Consider the following 26151-nt stretch of genomic DNA (forward strand, 5'->3'; position numbering starts at 1 on the left):
CCGCCTTCCAATGTAAGGTTCAGGTATTTATCTGGGCCTGTAAAGAAGAGAAGCGAGCTAGCTTAACATCTAATTAAACCAAATTGTCCCCAGTAATTATAAGCAATGTGATTTTATTTATCTGGTTTAATTGCCAGGGCCTTTAAACAGTCTTTGACCTGGCATAGTGGCAGAGAGGACAGAGGGGAGATTAAAAAGCTATCCATCAATGTGGAGAGAGATGGAGAATTATAGACTCTAGTGCCAAGAGGTGACAGAAATCAAGGAGGTGAACGGAAAGGGAAGATTTTCCCAAGAGATGGAATTGATAAAGGAAAGGCATATTTGCCTAAATAGAACCTGCCCTACTACATATGGACTAGAATGAGTTGGGATTGGAGTGGCAGAATACTAGGGAGATAAAATGGACTGTGGCATTTCAGACTGCAAGTGAGTGGTGATATATTTTACCAAATCAATAACTCCTCCTTTAAAGCAGTAAATTATCACTCTAGATAGGGCAGGGGCCACCAAACTTTTTATGCTCAAGGACACCGTAGGACATAGACCGAGGACATTCCCAGCTCAACCTGGTAATACTGGGAGTTGAATCTGGAACCTTCTGCAAGCAAATGAGATTACCACTGTGCGGTGACCCTTCCCCACCGAATTGCTGTTTGGTGGCAAGGGGGGAAAAGAAGATATAAAAACAGAATTCCCTGAATGCCAAGATCCAGGTTTGGGACAAGTACTCTTTAGTGAGAAAACCCCAGCAGAGATTTAAAAATCACAAAATATACAGCAAGGTAAAACATGGAAATATAGGCTGTTGGACCTTTAAAATATGTCATTGTCAATTCCAAAACTTCCCTCTTCCCCCAGCATAGAAAAAGACCACACATCTAGTAAGTTAAGAAATGATTAACTTACAAACTCTCCAAAGGTCAGATTCATGTGCTTTTCAGTCAGAAAACAAAGGCAGTAAAACGTGGATTAGTTATAGTCATGGAAGTTCCTAAATTATTGGTATAAGAACACAATAAGGGCTTATAAGAGCCATGCAGTCTAAGCTTGAAGTAACCAGCTCAGACCTCTTTACACACTGAGCTTCTCAGGTAGAGAAGGAGAACAAAATGTTTGATTACTAGGTGAGGGGGAGTGATCCAGCTAAGCCTTGCAGGAGAGCTTACTCTATGGCATTAACCCCTTGATGCATCAATTTGACTTTATAATGTAGGTTATATGAGGTTAATTATACCATATTTTCTGTATGCAAAGCATGTGCTCTGCCATTGAACCATGAAATCTCTCCATCATAGGAGCCAGCTCTGGGGGACTGAGGTCCCTTTGCCCCCACCAATATAATATCTGGGTTATCCCAAAGTTACTTTTTTACCACTTTAAAGTTCAATTTATTTTCAGTACTATCATCATATATGAACAACCAAACATCCATTCTATTTCAAGAATAAAAAAACCCCAACCAATAAAAATAATTCACCAACTTTTAAATCCTGCCTGAAGACTTAGATTTCAGGCATTAATTAAGTAAACTTCAGCTTCTGTTACCAATCCTTTTTGCAAGAGCAGAAATAAGGCATTGGTAAGCCGAAATGTTTTTGCTCTTAATTGGGGTAGTAAGTCCAGTGCATTATTAAGGGCTGTATATTGTGCTGGCGTGGGGTGGGGCCTGCTGGGGTATCCTCATTGGGCCTCCTTAACCTACAAAAGAAGGAGGCGTGGAGAATGGGAATTGTCTTCTAAAGTCTCTTCCTAAAGTGTCCTATGCAGTGCATTGTTTGGCTACTTAAGGGACCCAGCAAATGCTCAGTCCTACCATTCTCTGAAGTTTCTGCAAGGTTCCTGCATTTTGTGCCTTCTGAGCATCATCTGCTGAAAATCGTATGAAGACAGAACTACCAGTAATATATTGCAGAACCCTGTTGCAGTCCTGTTTCAGCATGGTCAATACTCCTCTGCATATGAGGAAGGAATAATTTCAGTTACTATACAGTCAACGGCACCCAGTGAGTGACCCTTTAACTCACAAATATTGGGCAGGACAACACAGGCTGATACTACAGTACCACAATATCATCAACAACTGGAAGTGTCCATGTGAGACAACACCATCATCCATTAACGCAATCAAATCCTGCATCTCTTAAAATTGCAGCTGAATAGCTCATGGGCATTGCCATTCAAGTAGCATATGTGCTTCACATTCTGTGATCGATTATGCAGGATGGGGCTTACCTGCCCCCCCCCCCATATTTTATTCAGATTGGCACCCCTGCTTTCAGTGAAACAATGTGTGGGAAGTTTTGGTGTGATCAGATGCTGAGTGGTGTGCTTTCAGGTATGCATCAACCCTATCAATAACCAATTGTTATTACTATCTCTCACATTGGTCTGATTGTTTATCTACCACTACGTGCATAGGATTCTGCTTTATAGTAAAGCATATTATTGGTCCCTCTTGCTCACTGGTGTCTACAACATGGGTGGGAAACCTGTGGACCACTAGATGTTGATGGACTTCAACTTCCATTGGGCGTGTTGGATGAGGCTGGTGGGGATTGTTGTACTGTGACATTTAAAGGGCCGGAAGTTCCCATTCCTAGTGTATGCTGGCGATATATCTCCAGGATTCCAGGCAGGGGTCTCTCCCAATCCTAGTTATAGATGCCAGGCCAGGGATTTAGCCTGGGGTGTTCTGCATGCAAAGCAGATGTTTTACAACTGAGCAACAGACCTCCCTCGAACTGCCTTCAAAACGTTTGAATCTCTTTGTTGAATAGCAGGTAACTTTGGCAAACTCCCTAAGGGGCTATGAATCAGTGCGTTGCCACTAAGTACACTCTCCTTGTCACTTGTTCACTTCTTGCAAAAAGTCTGTATCACATTGATAAATGGTCCATATCATCAGCACATTTTCATGACTAACCAACTTAATCAACCCAAGACTTTTCAACTGTCTATGCAAGCAAGCTGGATTAGAATATTAAACTGTATTGTTTCCACCCTCATCCTCTGTGACTTCACAAACAACAAGTCTCATGGTCCATCTCCAGAAGAAATCATTGAGCCAGGCTCTGAAACTTAATCTACACATGCAACAACATGTCCACCAATATTGATTCTAGGCTGTAGCATTACCTTCTAGTGTGTTTGACTTTTACTTGCAGAAGGGTATTATAATACAGTGGGTAGGGGAATGGTGTTCCATGTTCCCATGCCTTCCGGGCCAACAATATGAAGTGATATGACCCACCCTTCCTGCTCAGGATTAGACCATTTCATTCTGCTGCATGTCTAGTTCAATCTTGTTGAAGACTGTAAAGTCTTCCTCATTGACAAACAGACAAGAAAGGTGTTGTTAGAGCCACCAGCTACTTCCCCCTCCTTCCCTATCCAAACAGAATCAGAATTCAAAATGACCTTAACAGATTGGAGAATTGGGCACAAGCTAATAAAATGACAAATGTAAGGTTCTGCACTTAGGCAGGAAGAATCAGATGCACAAATATAAGATGAGGGACACCTTGCTTACTAGCAGTACATGTGAAAAGGATCTAAGGATCATAGTAGACCACAAGCTTGAGTATTCTAGGGTGCTTCAACTGAAGAATAGCATCTAGATCAAGGGATGTAATAAATTTTTAAAAAGGTAAATGACCCCTGGAGAGTTAAGTCCAGTCAAAGGTGGTTTTGCGGTGCGACACTCATCTTGTTTCAGGCCGAGGGAGCCTGTGTTTATCCACAGACAGCTTTCTGGCTCATGTGGTCAGCATGACTAAATCACTTCTGGCACAAAGAAACACTGTGACGGAAGCCAGAACACACGGAAACACCATTTACTTTCCTGCCACAGCAGTACCTATTTATCTACTTGCACTGGTGTGCTTTTAAACTGCTAGGTTAGCAGAAGCTCGGACACAGCAATGGGAGCTCACCCTGTCACGCGGATTTGAACTACCGACTTTTTGATTGCAAGCCCAAGAGGCTCAGTGGCCACAGCACCATCCGCGTCCCTTCAAGGAAGTAATAGTACCACTCTATTATGCCTTGGTTAGACCACACCTGGAATATTGTGTCCAATTCTGGGCACTGCAATTTAGGAAGTATGTTGACAATTTGGAACATGTGCAAAGGAGGACAACCAAGATAACCAAGGGTCTGGAAACCAAGCCTTAAGTGGAGTCATTGAAGAAGCTGGGTATGTTTAGTCTGACAAAGAGGAGACTGAGAGGAGATATGATAGCCATCTTCAAATATCTGAAGGGTGGTCACATGAAAGAAGGAACAAACTTATTTTCTCCTGCTCTGGGGGGTGGGACTCAAAACAATGGCTTCAAATTACAAGGAAGGAGACTAAACATACCAGGAAAAACTTTCTGACAGTAAGAGCTGTTCGACAATGAATGGTCTCCCTCGGGAGGTTGTGGACTCTCCTTTCTTGAAGGATTTTAAGCAAAGGTTGGATGGCTATCTGCCATGGATGCTTTAGCTGAGATTCCCTGCAGGAGGTTTGAATAGATGACCCTTTGGGTCCCTTCCAACTCTATGATTCTACCTGTTAAGTTACATCATCCCATCACTCCATAAGGCCTCTCAAAAGCCTAATCTGCCTTCTAACTATCTCATAAATGTAGTGAATGCTTCCTGTAGTCACCTCTTCTTTCTCATGGATCATGGGATGGACTGGTAGTCACCATCTGGAAAGTCTATTTCTTTGTTAACAGTGGCCTGGTGGCCATTGCTCCTCCTTTCTCTTGACACAGCAGCTGTGCTGGCAGTAAATTTGAACTGCCTTTGTTTTTCAAAGGGTCAGCTGACCCCACCGTCTGGAGAGTGATGGAGAGCCCTTCGTCTTGTTATGAGGAGCCACCATTCCCCTGTGTTATGGGGAGATTGCTCAGAACTGAGTCAATGCTGTTTTTATGGTTCAGTACCACAAAGCAATTAACGGAGAGTGAGCGAGCTTTCCCAACCTTTTCTAAAAACCGCGGCTGTTTATCAATGTGTCAGGCTGTTGGCAGATTCAAGAAATCTAAATTTAACAGGTGACTGGTTTTGTCATGCCTGAGTGCAGCCAATGGATCTTCCGGATATAGAGTCCCAACCAGACAATCAGAGCCAATAGAACAACAAGCTGTTGAGGAGAAGGAATGAATGGCGTTAGCTAGAGAGTTTGCTCTCTCTCTCTGTGTGTGTGTGTGTGTGTGTATATATGCTTAATGGCTTTTGCAATTGATTTCAGCAGCAGCCCTTTTTCGATTACTGATTCCTGGTCTGCCACTGCACAGGAAAAAATGGCTGCATCAAATAATAAGACTCAGGCCCACTATGTTTAACATTTGCACCAAACACCTAACTCATCATTTCTCAAACTTTTTTAAACTGACCCCCTACTACTAAATTTTCTCTATATCCCAAGCCCTCTAACCCACCACTTCTGCAGCATACAACATTCTTGTACACAGTGTGTGTATGCATCACATTTTCCCTTGTGTTTTAGGATCTGTGCACTGGAGTGCCCATTCAACGTGGGCTTTAGGATAGAAATTCATCATGGGATTTCTGTCCCAGTGTCATGGCATACAACCCAGAGAACATGAACTGTGTAACTGACTCAGAGGAGGATGAAGCTACAGTTCTATCCTTGGGGGAGGATCTGTCAGGACCATTTTCAGAACCCTCAGAACCACAATAGTGTTGCCTCTCTCCTCTGATTCAGAGGAGCCTTTTGCAGTGTCTTTTTCTCTTTAGTCCTGCAAATCCCAAGACAGCAGAATAAGGCAAAGGCGCTTTTAATAGCCAACAAGCTCCTCTGGGGAAGTGGGGCTTACTGCACTATAGTCCTGCCAAAATATATAAGACCTCAGTTGGAGCTAGGTACCTGCTTACATTATCATAGAAGAATCCTGGGAGACTTCCAAGGTCCTACAAGCACGCTGGGTCTTTAAACTCTTGAACCAACACTGCTGGATTTTCCCTGTGAGTCTCAAGTTTGACCTTGATCTTGGATGGAGCTCTCAAGTCAAGTGACCTTCCATGCATACAACCAAATGCATTTCTTCGTATTGTCAAAAGTGAACATTGTCAAAAGTGAACACTAAAACAACAACAAAAATCCCTCCGTGTAGACACTAGCATGTTAGGGAGAAGGGATCCAGTTAGCTTTCTCCATGTCATGCTGGAAGAGTGTATAGTTTTCATTGTATTTTTATGTGTGGTTGTGGAGAAGTATTCAGTCATTTAAGGCCCAGAAAGTTTAACATAGTGAGCACAATCCGAGTGATCTGGTCAGCATTATTGTATATAGCCAAAGGCCTTTACAATGGACAACACAGAATAAAAAGAAAATTTTCCTCTAAGATCATACAATGTAGCCCATAGTGTTTACAACATAAAAACAAATTTACAACATTAAATTTTAAAATTGAAGTGCATTCACACAGCTGGAATGGAGCTTCTTGGCTACAGCAACTGGATCGAGGCGGGTCAGGACTGCTGATCCTTTTAGATTTGTCAGCAGCCTTTGACATGGTCGATCATGATCTTCTGGACCACCGCCTCACAGACATGGGGATACAGGGCATAGCCCGTAACTGGTTGTGCTCTTTTATCTCTGGTCGGGGACAGAGGGTAGCACTAGGGAGGGAAATGTCATTGCGCCACTCCTTGGTGTGTGGAGTGCCGCAGGGCGCAATTCTCTCCCCGATGCTTTTTAACATCTTTATGCTCCCCCTTGCCCAGATTATCCGGAGCTTTGGGCTGGGCTGTCACCAATATGCTGATGACACTCAGCTCTATCTGCTGATGGATGGCCACACTGACTTGGCCCCGAACACACTGACCAGATGCTTGGAAGCTGTGGCTGGATGGTTTCGTGGGAGCCGATTGAAACTAAATCCTTCGAAGACAGAGGTCCTATGGCTAGGTTGGGATGGCATGGGGATAAGGGACCAACTCCCTTCTCTTGCGGGGGCCCAATTAGTGCCATTGCCTTCTGTTAAGAGTTTGGGTGTAATCCTTGATGCCTCCCTTTCCATGAAGGCGCAAGTTACAGCAACAGCCAAGGCGACATTTTTCCACCTTCACCGCATCAAGCAGTTGGTCCCTTACCTTTCCTGCCCCGACCTGGCCACAGTGATCTATGCAACAGTCATCTCCAGGCTTGACTACTGTAATTCACTCTACGCGGGGCTGCCCTTGAAGCTGTCCCAGAAACTCCAGCGGGTGCAGAATGCTGCAACGAGGCTCCTCACGGGGTCTCTGCCATGAGAGCATATTCACCCAGTGCTTTTCAAGCTGCACTGGCTCCCGGTGGAGTACAGGGTCAGATTTAAGGTGCTGCTTTTGACCTTTAAAGCCCTTCATGGCCTAGGACCCTCGTACCTACGGGACCACCTCTCCTGGTATGCCCCACGGAGAGCCTCAAGGTCCATAAATAATAACACCCTAGTGGTCCCAGGCCCTAAAGAAGTTAGATTGGCTTCAACCAGAGCCAGGGCCTTTTCAACTCTGGCTCCGGCCTGGTGGAACGCTCTGCCTCATGAGACCAGGGCCCTGCAGGATCTGATTTCTTTCCACAGGGCCTGTAAGACAGAGTTGTTCCGCCTGGCCTTTGGCTTGGAGCCAATTTGATTCCCTCCCTCTCTTTTTTTTCCCTTCCTTTTCCTTCTCCTCCTGCGATGAGGCTACATTTTAATATTTTAATGTTCCATTATTTTAATGTTGTATTTTATTTTTGTTTTTAAGTTGTAATCATTCATATTGTTTTTATTATTGCTTGTAAGCCGCTCTGAGCCCAGCCTTGGCTGGGGAGGGCGGGGTATAAATAAATAAAAAAATATTATTATCATAAACAATCTGAGTAAGATTGAGGGTTTAGAGCAGGCAAAGGCAAACTCAGCCCTCCATATGTTTTGGGACTACATCATCCCTGACCACTGGTCCTGTTAGCTAGGGATGATGGGAGTTGTTGTCCCAAAACATCTGGAGGGCCGAGTTTGGGGATGCTTAGTTTAGAGGAGGGCCCTTTCCTTAAAATCATCCAGTCAGGAAAGGAAGGATGGATGTTAAAGGAAAATATTATGAAGATGATGTATAGATGGTACTTAACCCCTGTAAAACTAGCAAAGATTTATCGCAACAGTGTTAACCTTTGTTGGAAATGTAAAGAAAAAGAAGGTACCTTTTTTCCATATGTGGTGGACTTGTCCCAAGGTGAAAGACTTCTGGGAGAAGATTTATAATGAACTGAAAAAAATGTTGAAATATACATTTATTAAGAAACCACAGCCTTTCTTCTTGGAATAATAGGTCTGGAATTGCCCAAGAAAGATGTTAAATTATTTTTGTATGCCACAACTGCTGCTCAAATTTTAATAGCCAAGAAATGGCTAACACAAGAATTACCAACTGTGGAAGAATGGCAGATGAAGATAACGGACTTCAAGGAGCTAGCTGACTGCGTTGGAAGAATCCTGACCAGAAAGAAGAGGAATATCAAGAAGATTGGAAGAAATTTAAAGAGTATTTGAATAGATATTGTAACATTAAAAATTAGAAGTTACCTGAAAGTATCAATTAGGCCTCGGATTAAATTAGGATTTAATTAAATAAATGAGATTTAGAAAAGTTAAGAAACTTAACTATAATTGGAATATTGTTTTTGAATAATGATATTGGAAAACTGCTACATTTAGTTACAAGGAAATTCAGATGGGAGGGATTAGAGGAAGTCAAGTAATATGTTTATGAGGTTGGAAGTTTAATCAATTATTAATTTGTATTGTATTTATGTATTTGGTGTTATATCTTTTGTAGTTATTTGCTTTATTTGTTTCATTTCTCTTTTCATTTTATTTTTTATTTGTTTTTCAGTATGTGTTATATTTGCAAGAAACTTAATAAACATTATTGGAAAAAGGAAAGGAAGGAAGGAAGGAAGGAAGGAAGGAAGGAAGGGCATAGGATGCTGCCTTGTACTGTCCATCTCACTTAGTATTACCTGCACTGGCTGACAGGGGCTTTCCAAGGTTTCAGGTCATCTACATCCACAGATATACCTGGATATATCAGGAATAGAACATGGGACCTACTGCATGCACAAGACATGCTTTACCACTAAGCTATAGCTCTTCTCCAAAGTAGGAGGGAGCTGGTATTGCTAAAAGATCCTGCGTGTTCTTCACCTCCCTTCAGATTTAGCAAACGTATTTGGATGGCCACAGTGCTATGCCTGTAATGCTTGGAGGAAAATAATTTGCTTTGCTGTAGGATTTTTGGAAGACCACAGCTCACCCTTCAAGTCCCCAAGTGGCCTGAGCTGACTTTAAAGGATGTCATCCTACCCTGTTTCCCCGAAAATACGACAGTGTCTTATATTAATTTTTGCTCCCAAAGATGCCCTAGGGGATGTATTATTTTTCCATGAAGAAGAATACGGTACACATTTATTGTCTAATTGTGAGACCGCCAGACTCCGTCAGGGCAGAGCGAACAGCAGGCAGGAGCTTGCTCTGGCGGCGGCGCTGGCTCCCTGATTTAAAGAGACCTTGCACTGCCTGAACAGCTCCGGCTGCGCTGCGGCCAAACAGTGAGCTGCGTGGTGGCGCCCACCGCTACAGTCTAAAGGAGTTAGTCGCTTTACGGTAGCTTCGTCGGCTTTATATTCCAGGGGGGCCTTATATTACATCAAGAGGCAAAACTGGAAGTAGGTCTTATTTTCGGGGGATGTCTTGCTTTTGGGGAAAGATGGTACCATCCATGGAGGATAAGTTTATCAGTGACTACTGTATTAGCCATTATGGCAATGTTCTAGCTCCACTACCAGAAACAGTATGCCTCGGAATAGCAGTTACTGAGACTGACAAGCAGGGAGATTGCTGTTGCACTCTGGTACTGCTTTTGGGTTTTCCATGGACTTGCCACTGTGAGAACAGGATGGCATTGGCCTGATCTAGCAGACGCTTTCTTGTTTTTCTAAGTCCTTATCGTCAGGCAACACCTAAAGCTCAGCATGCTTGAAGGGCCCATTGCCACTACTTTGACTGTTCTTCCAGTTTTCACTGCAATTCTTCACTGTCTTCCACACTACCACCCAGTTTTATGTGTTGCGTGTTGAGTCCCACAATGCCACCCCACCAAAAAATTCACACTTCACACTTCAATTTTTAAGGTTTTTGGCATAATTTTGGCCACAACTTTATTCAAATACAAAATATGTGAGTGGTTGCTTAGGCATTGGTTATGACTATCTGTCCATGCCCAGGGACAGAGCTGACTTCCGGATTCCAGCGGAAGCCAGCGTGGGAAACAAGTATTGGGTGAGAAGATGAAGCTGGGTATCAGTCCCTCACTTCTCACCCTCATGTTCCTCTGGGGCTTGCACGGCCCAGGTCCGACTCCGGGGACAAGGACGAAAAGAATGGCAAGCCCCTGGATTCCTTTAACGGAATTCCCTTTCCGCACCACCATTGGAGGGGTAGGCACTTACCCCTCCACCACCAATTTTAACCAAAGCCTAACTGCCAACCTTACAAGTTGTGACTATTTGCTACGCAGTAGGCAAAAGCCAAATGGCACCAGCCAATCCGCCAGATGGTAAATTCCTACCAGGTCCCCGCACCAAGGTGGGCGACCCCATGACAGGCATAGCAAGGTCAAGCGAACCAGAAAAAAACCCCTTAATTAAAGGGAGGGTGGGCGAGTGATCCGGTGCAGAAGCCGAGAGGGCGCCCCAGCGATAGGCGCCCTGTATTTATAGCCTCTGACCCCTCCTACCAAAATTGCAACGTCCAAAACTCCCCAGTAACCAGATTAACCCCTTAAGGGCTTGGTTACCAAATCTGCCCAACCGCAAAAGGGTGGCCTTTAGTTCCCCCAACCGCAACACGTGCTCTCATTTCCAGGGAGAACACGATTTGCGTGTTGAGTCCCACAATGCCACCCCACCAAAAAATTCACACTTCACACTTCAATTTTTGTTTAAGGTTTTTGGCATAATTTTGGCCACAACTTTATTCAAATACAAAATATGTGAGTGGTTGCTTAGGCATTGGTTATGACTATCTGTCCATGCCCAGGGACAGAGCTGACTTCCGGATTCCAGCGGAAGCCAGCGTGGGAAACAAGTATTGGGTGAGAAGATGAAGCTGGGTATCAGTCCCTCACTTCTCACCCTCATGTTCCTGTGGGGCTTGCACGGCCCAGGTCCAATTCCGGGGACAAGGACGAAAAGAATGGCAAGCCCCTGGATTCCTTTAACGGAATTCCCTTTCCGCACCACCATTGGAGGGTTAGGCACTTACCCCTCCACCACCAATTTTAACCAATGCCTAACCGCCATGGAGCCCCAAGCTCACCGCCAAACCACTCACAGACCCAGCCAAGTCTTAAGCTTAGCCACCACTGCACCCAGCCATGCTTTATTCCCTAAGACGGAAAGGTGCACCCCATCATCCCTGAAGAGAGATGCAGCCTGAAAGCGAATTTCCGGATGTGAAATCACATCACCCCCCAGCTCAAAAACCTTTTTTGAGACAGCAGCATTAATACGCTTTCTGGCCCTATTGGTGGCATCTGGGCAACGACTGCCCCTCCAAACACGTCGTTGCAAAAGACTTGACCAAAATATTTTAGCTGCCGGCACCATTGCTTGCAGCACCTCCAGGTCACTCAAAAATGCAGCACATAAGGAAAAACAGTCCATGGAAACCAGGTCGTTCTCACCCAGTTGCACCACAATGGCCGTGGGCGGCCCTTCCACGCCCAACTGCCTCCGCATTAGCGGCAGAAATTCTGACCAGGACATTCCCCTTCTGGACAGCCATGACACGTGCACGTGTGGAGGAAGGCCGAGACCTGGACCCAATCCGGACTGCCGGGCCCCGACGCCGGCCCAGTGCACGATGCTGTGCCCCACCATCCAGATGCGGACAGCCACTAAACCTGAGGTGAATAAACAAAATATGTAAGAATATCAAATGTTAACGAACATATCCTCTAAACGCATTCGATTTCCAGCGACCCAACTCTTTTATTCTGCTGGCTGACAGCCCCCAGTGCGCTGCCGTCGTGACAGCCCCAATCCTAAAAGAATGTGGGGCAAAACCATGAGCAGAATCACCACAAGCCTTGATGGCCTTCCGCATCACCAACGCAAACTGCCGTCTAGACAGGGGCAACCCATTCTCATGCCTCAACAAAGGACCATCCCCTGGAGCACGGATGGCCAGGTACCTCCTAACATCCTTGACCGGGCAAGGTCCCGCCTCCCCCATAGCAGGAAGACGAATAAGGGCACCCCTACCCCTCTGGTCCGTTTTTGAATTCCTAATAGTGAGTCTCAGCTCGGTCGGGAGCAACTGCACGTCCTGGAGCAATAATCCCCTTGAAAGGCTGTCCCTGTGAGCCTCCAACACGAGCTCACCAACCCGTAGAGCTCCGAAAAAGGCAATAGAAAAGGCTGCGGAAAAAAGGCAAGCCTCATACCCGGACCAGCAGAGCTTCCTCAATTCCTTGCGCATCTTACACAGCAGGTCGAAGGAGACCGGGCGTCGTGCTACTGGTTGGGAAGGACAAAGCCTGCCCCACCCTTCAAGGGCCTTACGCATGACAAACTTTGCGCAAGGATCCTTGTCAAAATAAGATTTACAATAAAAGGCAATGGCGGCTGCCTGAATCCTTATAGTCTTAACTGCACGTCCTAACTGGAACAGGTGTGCCAAATATCTCAGCACCTGAGAAGTGGAAGGAGAAGCCCTCCTCTCCACCCTGGCTGACTGATATGTAAACTCCAAAAAATCAGTCCACGCTTTGGTGTACGACCTGAGGGGTAGAAGAGGAAACAGAAGCTGCTACTCCCTGAAAAGCTACTGCCTGCCAAGGCTCCAGAGATGATCCGGGAAATATTCCGGACGTTTTTGAGCCTCTGGAACCAGAAGTCTGAACCGCACCATCTGAAAACGGGACAGAGCATCAGCAATTTCATTAGACACTCCAGGAATAAAACGTGCAGGAAACACTATATTATTGTGTAAGCAATGTAAAACAAAAGCTCTCAAAAGAGCCGACACCCTAGGAGAGCGGGACGACAGCTTGGCCAGCACGTCCACCACCGCCTGGTTATCGGTCCAGAAGCAAACACGTCGGTCCCTGAACTCATCGACCCACAAATGTACTGCCACTGCAATGGGAAAGAACTCAAGAAAAGTTAGATCCCGCGTAATGGCGTTCCCTTGCCAATCAGGTGGCCAACGCATGGCACACCATCTGCCCTTCCAATATAGGCCAAAGCCTTGGGAACCTGCAGCATCTGATTGGACCTGAAAATCGTTATGTAAGTTCAACGTATCCTGCCATAACGACACCCCATTGAATTCCTCCAAGAATTCAAGCCAGATACTAAGATCAGCCCTCACCTCACTAGAGAGGCGAACCCGATGATGCGGGGCCTTCAAACCTACCGTAAGGCGAGCCAAGCGGGAACAAAAGGGGCGTCCAGGGGCCACCACCCTGCACGCGAAATTCAGGTGACCTAATAACGATTGGATTTGCCGAAGGGACACTTTCTTCAAAGGGAGCAATTCCTCTATGAGTGCCTTCAAAGCTACCAGCTTATCCTTTGGCAAGCTGGAAGTTTGAGACACGGTGTCCAACAGGATACCAAGGTAAGTAAGCTGGGTCGAAGGACCTTCAGTCTTATCCGCTGCCAGCGGAACCCCCAATTCCTGCGTAAGGTCAGCAAAAGCACGCAGCAACACTGAACAATTGCCAGAATTACAATCTGAGGCCAATAAAAAATCATCCAAATAATGTGTGACTCCGCCCAGCCCAGTTGTTTGCTTGAGGGCCCACTCCAAAAAGGTGCTAAAGGATTCAAAAGCAGCACATGCTATTGAACAACCCATAGGCATGGCTTTGTCAAAATAATAATTTCCCTCAAAACGGAAACCTAGCAACCAGAAATCATCCGGATGAATGGGCAGTAAACGAAATGCCGATTCAATATCGCATTTTGCCAATAAAGCAGCCTGTCCAAACCTCCGAATCATCTTGACTGCATGATCAAGAGAGGCATACTTTACTGAGCAAAGCTCCGGAGGAATCACATCATTGACCGAGGTACCCCTAGGATGCGATAAATTATGAATCAAACGAAACTCTCCAGGAGCTTTCTTTGGCATGATACCCAATGGGGATACATGCAAATTATAAAAAGGAGGGGTAGGAAAGGGGCCCGCCATCCGATGCATAGCCACCTCCTTTGTAATCTTTTTCCGGGCAATTTCGGGTAATTCACGAACTGACTTTTGATTAAGAGGATTCCGTGCCATGGGAGGCATGGCTACCGGAATCCGAAAACCTTCAGAAAAACCATCGCTTAGGTAACGAGCAGCAGCCCTATTGGGGTAAGACTGCAGCCAAAATTGAAGGGCCGGCAGTCGCACCGGAGTATGAGCCAAAGAGGTCAATGTACTATTTTCCTGCTCCTGAGGTTGAAGGGAGAGGGGGGGCTGATTTGGGGGTTTGCTGAGAACCCCCTCTACCTCCACGAAAGGGCCACCAAAGCAGGAGGAAGCAGGATGCGATCCATTGCATTTTTCACAATTATGCGCAAATCTACAGGTTGAACGCTGACATGAGCCCTTATTAAAATCCCAGCATAGCAGGCGACGGCCAGATCTGAAAGCAGAAAACCTCAACTTCTGCTGTTCCAGCACTTTTTTATCAATAAGTGGAGCTACGTGGGTGGTCCACACATCAAGATCCTTACGATCCCAGCGGGCTGACGGAATCTTGGCAGCCCGGCGCCTGAAATTCTCATCATATTTTATCGCAGCCTTCTCCCCAGCCTTGGAGAATGCGGAGCGCACGATGGATAGATAAACTAACAAATGAAGAGACCTACGTGGATAAGCTGCGACCACACACCTGCAAAGACCTGAAAACAGTCGAGCCAAAGCTCGAAAGTCCTGTCTGCTGCAGGGGTCCCCGAGCGTTTTTTGGATGTTGCACTCCCCTTCTCCTGTTCCTCCGAAGGTGGGACCAATTTGAACATATCTACGTAGCGGCCATTCAGAATTCTGGACCGCATTTTTGATGACAAATGTGAACCTGGAATGATATCCCTGGCAGAATTGGTTGAGACTTTAACGTCAGGAACCAACACGCCGTCCTTACATTCCTGGACAGCTCCATATCTAGCCCGATGAGAGTTGGACCTTCGTTCCCAAGCCCACCGTGGAAGCCCAGAAGCCGATTCGCCAAAACCCCAGTAAAGTTCCATATGGCTACCCTCATCATCAGAACTAGAGGAAGACGTACCAGAATGAGAGGAAGAAGAGTCATCCTTCTTCCTTTTTGCACGCTTCCGAGATGACTTCTTGTGGCGACGCTTCCCGCCCAGTGACTTCCTGGCAGGGACTGGGAGGCTGTCTTCGATAGAGGACTCAGATCCAGGATCCAGCTGAGATGGAACTGAAACAGACTGCATAGAAACAGCACGTGAGAGGCCGGAACCCGAAGCCGCTGCAGCCGGGGGCCGAGAGGACGTACGCCAGCTAGTGGAAGCTGCCACAGGGCCACTTTTTACTGAGGCCCTCCGAGTGGAGCGGCCTGACCTCCGAGGCTGACCCCGGACTGCAGGTAAGTCAGGGGACTGGGATAACTGGGGGTTCACGATCAAACCGCCCAATGATGACCCATCTCCCTCATCTTCACTAGATGACGGTGAAGCCAGAGACAACACCACCGCTGAAGGAGGCTGCCTTCCAGATGTGGACGGTTGAGAGGAGCAATGCTGCAAGAAACCATCCATTTCAGCTGCGAAACGAGATAAAGCTGCAGGGTCACCAGCCATACTTGCCACCAAGGACTGCACCCGCCCCACCGGTTGGCTTGAAGAGGGTGAGCGGAGCCTCTGTGATGGGCCTCTAATCGGCCGCTTTGAAGCAGTGGCTGGGCTGGAGCGAGTAGCGACTTTTTTCGGAGCCATACCTGCCAGCCGGAAATAAAATCAAAACCAGTTAAACTTCAAAATCAGCACGACCAATAAAAAAAAAGGCTAACAAGCTTCCACCAAGTTATCTGCAGTCAGCCCCTTACCTCTGATGCCAATCAGTACCTTTTAAAAGGAAAATTAAATTATACACCAAACAATAGACTAAGTAATCAGCAATAAATTAAAATAATTCCTTAAAGCAAGGCCAATAATAAAGTTGCAGAAGCGCGTAACCAATTGTCTGTCTGTCTATCTATCTATCTATCTATCTATCTATTTATCTGTCTGTCTGACTTTGTTAATTCAATTATAAGCGAAATATCAAGCACCCTGCAACACCTGGCAAGGCTGTGAACCAGCAAATGAATCAGTTAACATTAACCAACCAATTTAAATTAATAATGGAGGGTGCAGTAGCCAAAACGGCCAACAGGGGGGCCGCAGGGCCAATCTAAAAGAGAGAGGAGGTGCTGCACCAGGCTGAGCCACTGGGGGGAGCTCCGGTCACTAAGGCGCAATAGCAGAGAATGCCCACTAGAGGGCCAGCAGTAGCAATAATAAACCAGCCGGCACCCTCCCAATCAATGCACACAATCAAAATGGCGGCCCCCTGCAATTACGCAGCAAAATTCTTTGTCCTTCCCAGGAAGGCCCAGGCCGCACCGGAAAAAACCCTTGTGGCCGTGCCGGCCTCCACGCGCTGCCGCGAATCAAGCAGGCCGCGCCGACACCCAAAATAAAAGAGAAAAGGCTTCGCGAAGCCTAAAATGGCGGGCGCCCCACCGCAGCCCCGCAAAGACGCGGATCAGGCCCCAGTCACCAGGAAAGAGAGAAAAACCCACTGCCATGGCCCTCGAGCTGTGAACAGGGCCTAAGAAAACTGCCTACCACCCCGGGGAGTCCAGGTAAGCGGCGCCACGGTACGGCGGGAAGAAGAGGGCCCTGCAGGCCCTTCGCGGCTATCAGAGCCACCAAACTAATAATTGAGGGGAGAAGGGCCGCCACGGCCCAGTTAGGGAGGCGCGACCTCTCTCCCCCACAGGCCGCTGCCGGGGCTTCCGGCCCGATCGGAATCGGGCCCACAAATTAGTCCGGGGAGGCGAAGCCTCCCCCAAGCTGGGGGGGGGTCCCCACCCTCAGGCAAGCTTAAATAAGAGCCCCGCAGGAGCCTCGTGGCTCCGGAGCCGGCACGCTATTAAAGCGTGAAGTGGGGGGGCTGCCACAGCCTGGATGGGGAGGCGCTACTTCACCCTTCACCGGCCGTGGCCGGGCCTCCGGTCCGATCAGAATCGGGCCCACAAATTAGTCCGGGGAGGCGAAGCCTCCCCCGAGCTGGGGGGGGGGAATAAGAAAGGAAAAAAGGAGGGGAAAGTGAGGGAGGGAGAAGGGACCGAGCAGGAAAGGAACGGAAGGCAAAGAAGGAAGGCTTAAAGAAAGCGGGAAGAAATGAAGCTTAATTATAGGTAAAGGTAAAGGTAAAGGTACCCCTGCCCGTACGGGCCAGTCTTGACAGACTCTGGGGTTGTGCGCCCATCTCACTCAAGAGGCCGGGGGCCAGCGCTGTCCGGAGACACTTCCGGGTCACGTGGCCAGCGTGACATCGCTGCTCTGGCGAGCCAGAGCTGCACACGGAAACGCCGTTTACCTTCCCGCTAGTAAGCGGTCCCTATTTATCTACTTGCACCCGGGGGTGCTTTCGAACTGCTAGGTTGGCAGGCGCTGGGACCGAACGACGGGAGCGCACCCCGCCACAGGGATTCGAACCGCCGACCTTTCGATCGGCAAGTCCTAGGCGCTGAGGCTTTAACCCACAGCGCCACCTGCGTCCTTAATTATAGGTAGCAATGAAAATTAGCTGGAATACAACCGACTCCCGACTCGTAATGCTCCTTGATCTGGTGCAGAAGCCGAGAGGGCGCCCCAGCGATAGGCGCCCTGTATTTATAGCCTCTGACCCCTCCTACCAAAATTGCAACGTCCAAAACTCCCCAGTAACCAGATTAACCCGTTAAGGGCTTGGTTACCAAATCTGCCCAACCGCAACAGGGTGGCCTTTAGTTCCCCCAACCGCAACACGTGCTCTCATTTCCAGGGAGAACACGATTTGTGTGTTTTTGCAGTGCCATTTTGAGACATTGGATGACACTAGCTATTTAATGAGTATTCATTCCAATTTGTTTTGAGGAGAGGTTAAATACATACATATATGAATACATACACACACATAATTTTATTTGTATGCCACCTTTCCATAGTTAAAACCATGCTCATGGCAGCTTGTAACATGAACAAATTACATAATTACAAGCATAACAAAAGTAGTCATAAACAATAAATAAAACACATCAAAAAGTACACAACCAAACTGAACAATTTCCACATAAATCTTAATATCTAAAATAAATATACAAAAATTAATATCAATAAATGTAAGAATGCTTCCCTCCCACCCACCAAACAGTACCTCAGCCCAATAGTCTGCTCAACTTTTGCATCAGCTTTTGTAGCTAGAATCAGTCAGGGACCCACCTTCCCAGGCAAGAAGGAAAAGAGCCTGCAAGACATGGAACATGTCTTCCAGGACTTACAGCCAATATGGTCTCAGGACTCACAGTCAAAATGATATTGCATCAAGCAAATTTTATCTCACACTTTCCAGTGTACCACATTTGACAGAAAATGTGATTTGAAGGTGAGAGAAGATTTGTTGGCAAGAACACCAGATCAACTTCAATTGTGCAACCTGAATTTGCTGGTACATGATTGAATGCTACCTGCAAGAAGAACCGGCTAGAAGCCCCCAGAAACTCTAAGGTAAATAACCTTCATTAAGACCATACAGAAATCAAATGAGGCCTGTGTAACCTTAAACATCCCAATGAAATGAAGTGTATGAATGGGAAGCACCAACATGACACCCCCCACCCTGCTCCTCACAGCCCCGCACCCTGGCTCAGTAACTCATTTTTTTCTAATCTTAAATTCACATTTACATGTCAGTTTGTGAATTATTTTTATTAAAGGATTTTCATGTAAATTCCTCCCAGCATGTCTACTTTTCTTTTGCAAAGCAATTTCCCCATAAATAATTCATTTTCATATGTTGTTTTCATGTATATATGTATTTTTGTGTACACTTTACCCTTGTGCACATTGCCTTGCTGGAGAACTGCATTGAAAAAATTAAAGAAGTGCAAATTTTGAAGGAATGGTTGTGCTTTGGAAAGTGTGAATTAGACAATTTTTGCCTTGAATTGAATTTCTCCTTCATGAAGTGCTACTGGAAGCAAGTATTGGCAACACATCTGAAAAGCACTGCTCTTATCCACAGGTTTCTCTGGGACCTAACCAACCGGGGTGTGTGTGTGTGTGTGTGTGTGTGTGTGTGTGAGAGAGAGAGAGAGAGAGAGAGAGAGAGAGAGAGAGAGAGACTGTGCAAGTTTCTTGTCAGGCGGTGCACAGCCAAGAGTTAAATTTATGCTTTCCTTGTTTTCAAGCTCCAGTTCATTTTTGCCCATTGACCTGTTCCATAGTTTAGAACCAGCTGCAAAAAACAGCTGTCATTCTCTGTTACTTTGCCAGCCTTATTCTTAAGGCAGTCATCAAAGTCTGGCAGTGACTGAAAGCAATTCAATTAGGTATGACGGTCAAACCAGAAAGAAGCAGGGGGAGGGGTCAACTTAAATCTCTCCAGTTCTCTCTCAGTTTTAAGTCTTAATGCACGGAGAAGAGAGGCAGAGCGCCCCAATTTAAACATGGCAGGATTTTGCTATGCGGTGGGAGGATGAACTTTATTTCAAGGGCACATCAAGGGGGGGCCAACATCTGGAAGAAGCAGGAAACTTCTGCCTGCTTTGCTGACCACAATGTTGCCTCTTCAAGGCCTACAGAGAATTCTGACACGGTGCCTCCTCCCTCTGCTACTGCAATATGTTCTCACTAAAAGTAATAATAGTAATTAATGCTCTTTCCCATTTAGTGTACAGCCTGTTCTGATGTTGCCAAGTTGTCAGCCTGGTGGGATTTTTTCCATACTCAACAGTAGGAGGATTCAGAAAGAGGAAAAGGAAAAGGGACCATGGTGAGCAGAAAACAGGCGTGGGTGCATTTGAAGCTATTTCCTTCTCTCTCTATCTCTCTTGCCAGCACCTTGTGAGTGTGCAAACAGTTATAAAAATAAAGGTCAGCAAGATAATCTTGATAAATATTTAATAGTCACTGGTGGGTTTTTTAAAAAATGTCTCCCTCATTGTTACAGATTGAATGTCTAACGGTGGTGACATCTGGCACACGACGAGCTGAAAGCAATTACTTCAAAACTTGGATTGAAAGGGAGAGGAGGAGGAGGGAGGGGAGGAGGCATCTGAGAGTGAGGGAGAGCCTGTGAAGCTTTTTCAACTTGAAGAAGATACTAAGGCCTTGGCTCTGTCCCATGCAGGGCTGTAGCTCATTGGTAGTATGGCAGTACAGCTGATTTGCGTGCAAAAGGTTCCAAGTTCAGTCCATAAAATGTGCAGGTTGTTGTTGCTGTTTAGTCGTTTAGTCGTGTCCGACTCTTCATGACCCCATGGACCAGAGCACACCAGGCACTCCTGTCTTCAAAAATGTGCAGGTAGGTCTTGGAAAGACTCCTGTCTGAAACCCCAAGGCAGGACCATAGAAACCTTTTCAGGCCAATGTCTCTGTTCCCTGCAGACAACCTTTCAGGGGCTGCATTCCAGAGGTGGCCAGGGTCTGATATAAAAGCAAACAGAGTAGCAAATGTGATTCTGAGTCAGTAGTGTGATGCAGTAGTGCTACTGTAGACTGCTTTAACGGAAGTAGTGTCCAAATCAAAGGAAGGGATAGTAGTGCTCTATTCTGCTGTTCCTGAGAATAGGACTTAAACCAGTGGATTCAAATGACAAGAAAGGAGATTCTGACTAAACATTAGAAAGATCTTTCTGACAGTAAGAGCTGTTTGACTACCTTGGAAAGTTGTGGACTCTCCTTCGTTGGAGGTTTTTAAACAAAGGTTGGCTGACCACCTGTCAGGGATTCTTTAGGTGTGATTCCTGCATTGCAGGGGATCTACTTCCAACTCTACAATTCTATGATTGTGTGATTCTATTACAGTGGTACCTTGGGTTAAGTACTTAATTCGTTTTGGAGGTCCATTCTTAACCTGAAACTGTTCTTAACCTGAAGCACCACTTTAGCTAATGGGGCCTCCCACTGCTGCCATGCTGCCACCGCACGATTTCTGTTCTCATCCTGAAGCAAAGTTCTTAACCCAAGGTACTATTTCTGGGTTAGTGGAGTTTGCAACCTGAAGCGTATGTAACCTGAAGTGTATGTAACCTGAGGTACCACTGTATTTAAACAGGATATAGTCAAAGCATAAGATGGTGCTTCTTTTGTCTTTGTTTTTGGCCACAATATATAGTGTAAGTCAGAATACTCTGTTCCTATCCCTATTTTACATCTTTAGGAACTGTTCTGGACTTCTGCAAAACTAGGCTCAATATCTGCATATCACAGAGGGTTTGGCAATCACTTCTGCCAATCCAGCAAATTAGGTTTTTAATGCATTTAGTTGTGTGTCTGGGTGTTCAGATTCATACCCAGACCAACCAGGACAAGTTCCAGTTCTTTATTGGTGAAGTGCTCAGTTACATCACTTCCCAATGTGCAGGTGATATACAACATCACTCCCCACTAACTAGCTATCTAGGCAACCTCTCACCTGACCTGTGTCCTATCTTGGACGGTTGGAGCAACAGCCTAGCTCCACCCACTCCAGACTTCCTTGGCTGACATGATATGCTCAAACACCAGGCAACAATTGAGGGGGTGACCTACGGGATTCCACAGACATGACTCTCTCTTGGAGTTCTGCATGCTCTCGTGGCCCTGGAAGGTCCTACAGTTCTTCTCTTGTTTCCTTCCCCCTGTCTCTGGCCACCCGGTCTCCTGCTTCTAACCCCATTTAGCCACTACTGGCAGCTGCTGCACAGGTGGCACAGAACTCCACAAATTACTGGCCCCATTTCCAAAACACCCTCCTCCCATCCTGTCTCCTCTGCCCACTCCTCAGGCTCCTGCCCATTCCTGACATTGGGGCAACTTACGGGGGGGGGGGGTAAGATACAGAAAAAAATTAGTAACAAAATCCTCTTCCACTGGAGGATTCCACCTAGATGTTGATTCTGTGCTTCTGAAATTGTTTCCTGCTCATATCATGGTGGCGTAGAATGAGAAACAGTACTTTGGAATATTTTACAAAAAAAAAAAAAATGAAACAAGTTTGTTTTATTTTTATTTTTATTCATTTGCAAAACAGCACACTAGTTCAGTGGTGTGATTCCACTGCCAATGCTGCTAATAACAGAAAAATAAAAAGCTTTCACCTTAAATAAATAATTTTAAAAAAAATATTTAAATGGCTTGTGTAGAATTCTACTATTTGACTGCTATCCAACTATATTGAATTAAAGTGCACGATCTAATCCATGTAATTATATAATATTTTAATTTGGAGATTCCCTTAGTATTACGATGTTGGTAATTTTTACAACTTGTCTTAAAGACACATGATCCAGGTTATTCCCTAAACCTAGAAGTTGTTTCACAATTTTTCCTGAGAGGTTCTCAAAAATAAAGTTGTTTCAAACAATTCTTTATTTCTGTTGTCCAGCCTTTGATAGCCTGGTGCCCTTCACATGTTTCATTTTGCTTTTTCAATACTTTTTTACTAACAGTTTTCAACTTAAAATACAATAAAAGTCACACTAATCTAGAAAATAAAGATGAAAAGAAGGAATAGGGAAATGAAATGAAATGAAGAAGAAAATAAGAGAAGAATAAAAGGAAATTATAAAGCTCTCTATCAGATTTATTAAAACGAAATCTTAATCCTTATTCCACACACAGAAGAGTGAACCTTCCCAGCTCTGACTTGGGAGCTTCCTCCTCTTCCCCCTAGCCTCCCACTCTGGGAGATCCTCTCCGCCCTGCCCCTCACCCAGGGGCTTTCATCTTCAATCTAGCACAGGGGTCAGCAAACTTTTTCAGCAGGGGGCTGGTCCACTGTCCCTCACACCTTGTGGGGGGGCCGGACTATTTTTGGGGGGGGAAATGAACAAATTCCTATGCCCCACAAATAACCCAGAGATGCATTTTAAATAAAAGGGCACATTCTACTCATGTAAAACACACTGATTCCCAGACCTCCCGCAGGCCGGAATTTGAAGGTGATTGGGCCGGATCCAGGCTCCAGGCCTTAGTTTACCTACCTGTGATCTAGCACTTTCCTATGTGTATCTTCCTTAATCCAAGATAGAGAACTTCAAATTACAAAACAAAATGTAAATATAAATAATGAAAAAGGAAAGTCAGAGAAAAGCAAGATATAAAAGAACTAAAGAAAAAGAAATAAGAAGGGCTTCCAGTTCTCTGTCTGCCAATTACGTATGCAACAGTTATTCAAAATATTCAGACTATGCACTCCAGGATAACATCTAGCTGTACTACTGTCCAGCTATTTCTCCATCTGCTAGATGATATTTTTTCAATCTTCATTACCAGTCCTCTCACATTCACCCTTCCCCCCCCAAAAAAAGTCCAATCAAAGCTCTTCAGTTTTTATTATCATTAAATCATAGTCATTTTCCAATCCAGTATGATGAGTTTCTCTCCAAGGGTTCAAACAAATCCCAAAAGGATGATAGTCCATAATTATTTGTTATCTCTTCATTGATTCGTACCCAATTCCATATATTCCAGTCTGATTTGCTGTTGGCCATGATTCTGTATTCTGGTTTAAAGAGAAAAGAAAAAGTCACTTTCCTCCCATTTTTTTCAATTATTTTCCCAAGTCGATCACCAAAATTTTGGGAGCTTCTTCTGTGTTTACTTTAGCTTGTACACAAGGGCATTTCTCTCTCAGCTTTGCCATCTACAGTTGTTTATTAATGTTTCTGGTTATAATTCCATTCATTTCTTCCAGAGGCACAACAGCATCATTTATATGTTGTGCCATCTCTGGTTGTTTCTCTTCCAGCACAATGGCATCCTTTGTCTGATCAAATTCTCCAGACAGATAAGTTGATGTCCACTTCATTCCAGCATCTGCTGCTGTGCATTTTGACTTTACTTTTTCAGGTTCAAGCAGTCCTGGATCACCATCCTTTTGCACAGGTCCTGTAGATTCTTCAGTCTGATATTTCTCTGATCCAATCTCCTTTAACATGCCACACATCCCAGCTCTTAATTCTATCAGCTGCTTGTCTAGTAATTTTTACATAATACCGACAATCAAAGAGACATTCAGCAGTGTTTCTGCCATCTTGGGTTTTATTATTCTCCCTCTTGACAGTCTCTGCTTCCAGAAAAATACACCTGTTTCTTTAAATCAGCATTCCATTCCGACACCAATAACATACAGTTTTGTTTTCCGCATTCAACACAGCACAAAAATGATGGAGGCGGTGGACTCCTAAACCCCATTTGAATATACTGCTCAATTACAAATCCCAAATGTGAGTAGGATGAGCAAGTAAAATCTAGCTGGGGCTGGTAGAAGTCATCATCCAAAACATCTAGAGGGGGTTCTTGGGAGGGAAATGGCAGACTAATCACCAGCTGCTGACACTCCTGTCAGCAGAACAGAAAGATTGCTCCTCTGTCTAAACAGCTTGTACTATCAGAAAGATCATCCTACTGTTTTGATGAACATCCTTTTCTTGTAATTTGAGCTTTTTTGTTTGGGACCTTCCCTACAGAGTAAGCGAAAACAAATTTTCTCTCTCTTATGTGATAGCCATTTGCAAAGGGCTATCAAAGAACCTCTTATAGTCCTTTCCAGACTAAACTACCCAAATTCCTTTATTTTGGAGAAATGTGACAATGCATAATGGATAGTGTGTGGAAATTAGACTGTAGTTCCCATCTGCGGAGTATGCAGAAGGCAGCCCTGGGTTGTTTGACCCTTTAGTTCTCTTTTCCCTCCTATATAAACTACGCAAGACACTCTCATGTAAAGTTTAAAGAGCATATAACTTTTACTTAATATACTTGCACTTTCAGATTAAATACATATACAATGCAGGTGGATGTTTCCTTTAGTTGCTAAAGTATTTTACATAGATTAAACTGTTACAGACCAACTAACATTTACAAATTGAAAGAGTGCCCTTCAGCTCTCTATATTGAACAAACAGGCCAAGCCCTATGCCAAAGGATAAATGGACATAAATCTGATATCAGGAATCACAAGACAGAGGAACCAGTAGGAGAAAACTTCAATCTCCGAGGACATTCTGCACATTCTGTCTTATTACAAAAGAATTTCAGAAATAGACTGGAAAGAGAAGTTGCTGAATTGTGACTTATTACCAAACTTAAAACCATGGAGAGACCTAGTCTGAATAGAGACATTGGATTCTTATCTCATTATACATGATAAAGCTATTTTTAGCCATCTCACCCCTTGCTTTTTCCTGTAAGACCAATTGCAGTCGTTAACAGTCCTCAACAGGTTTACCACACCTATCAGCCAATCACGCAGTCCCACCTCCCTTCTGAGTAATATCCCTCCCCACCCTCTCACTATATATGTCTAGGTGACTTTTCTTTCAGTGTATCTGAAGAAGTGTGCATGCACATGAAAGCTCATACCAATAACTAACTTAGTTGGTCTCTAAGGTGCTACTGGAAGGAATTTTTTTCTTTTATTTCGACTACGGCAGACCAACACGGCTACCTACCTGTAACTATTTACAAATTGACATGCTCTGACTTTGAGGCAGACAGCAGCACAACACAACATTCCTGCCACTTTGACTGCTAAGACGCATAAAACTGTTGATAACTGAACCAACTGAAATAACTTTCACAAAGTGTATGACATCACAGGGTTCTACAACTCTTTACATTTGCATTTTGGATGCTAACATCCAACATAATGAACCTTACATTCTAAAACTAGGAATACGTAACCTGTGGCTCTCCAGAAGTTGTTGGACCCCAATTCTTATCAATCAGCCTTGCTAAGGCCTATTGATCAGGTCTGATGGAGAGTCACCACAGGTTCCTCATCGCACACACAGCCATGGATTCCCCATCCTTATTCTAAAATCATAAAAATGATGTAAGCTGAATAGCATTTCTACTAG

The 26151-nt window shown here is 45.1% G+C and overlaps 1 long non-coding RNA gene across 1 annotated transcript; it reads right to left on the bottom strand.

Annotated features, from left to right (window-relative positions):
* Nucleotides 1-25827, bottom strand: LOC310836564. The gene is made up of 4 exons (XR_014560151.1): nucleotides 25744-25827; nucleotides 8183-8247; nucleotides 1817-1955; nucleotides 1-37 (listed from the first exon to the last, which is right to left on the bottom strand). It is a non-coding gene; the product is annotated as an uncharacterized lncRNA (long non-coding RNA).
* Nucleotides 25828-26151: the final 324 nt, after the last annotated feature.

Source organism: Podarcis gaigeae (assembly GCF_964106915.1).
Source record: "Podarcis gaigeae genome assembly, chromosome: Z".
In the NCBI taxonomy this organism is placed as follows: Eukaryota; Metazoa; Chordata; class Lepidosauria; order Squamata; family Lacertidae; genus Podarcis; species Podarcis gaigeae.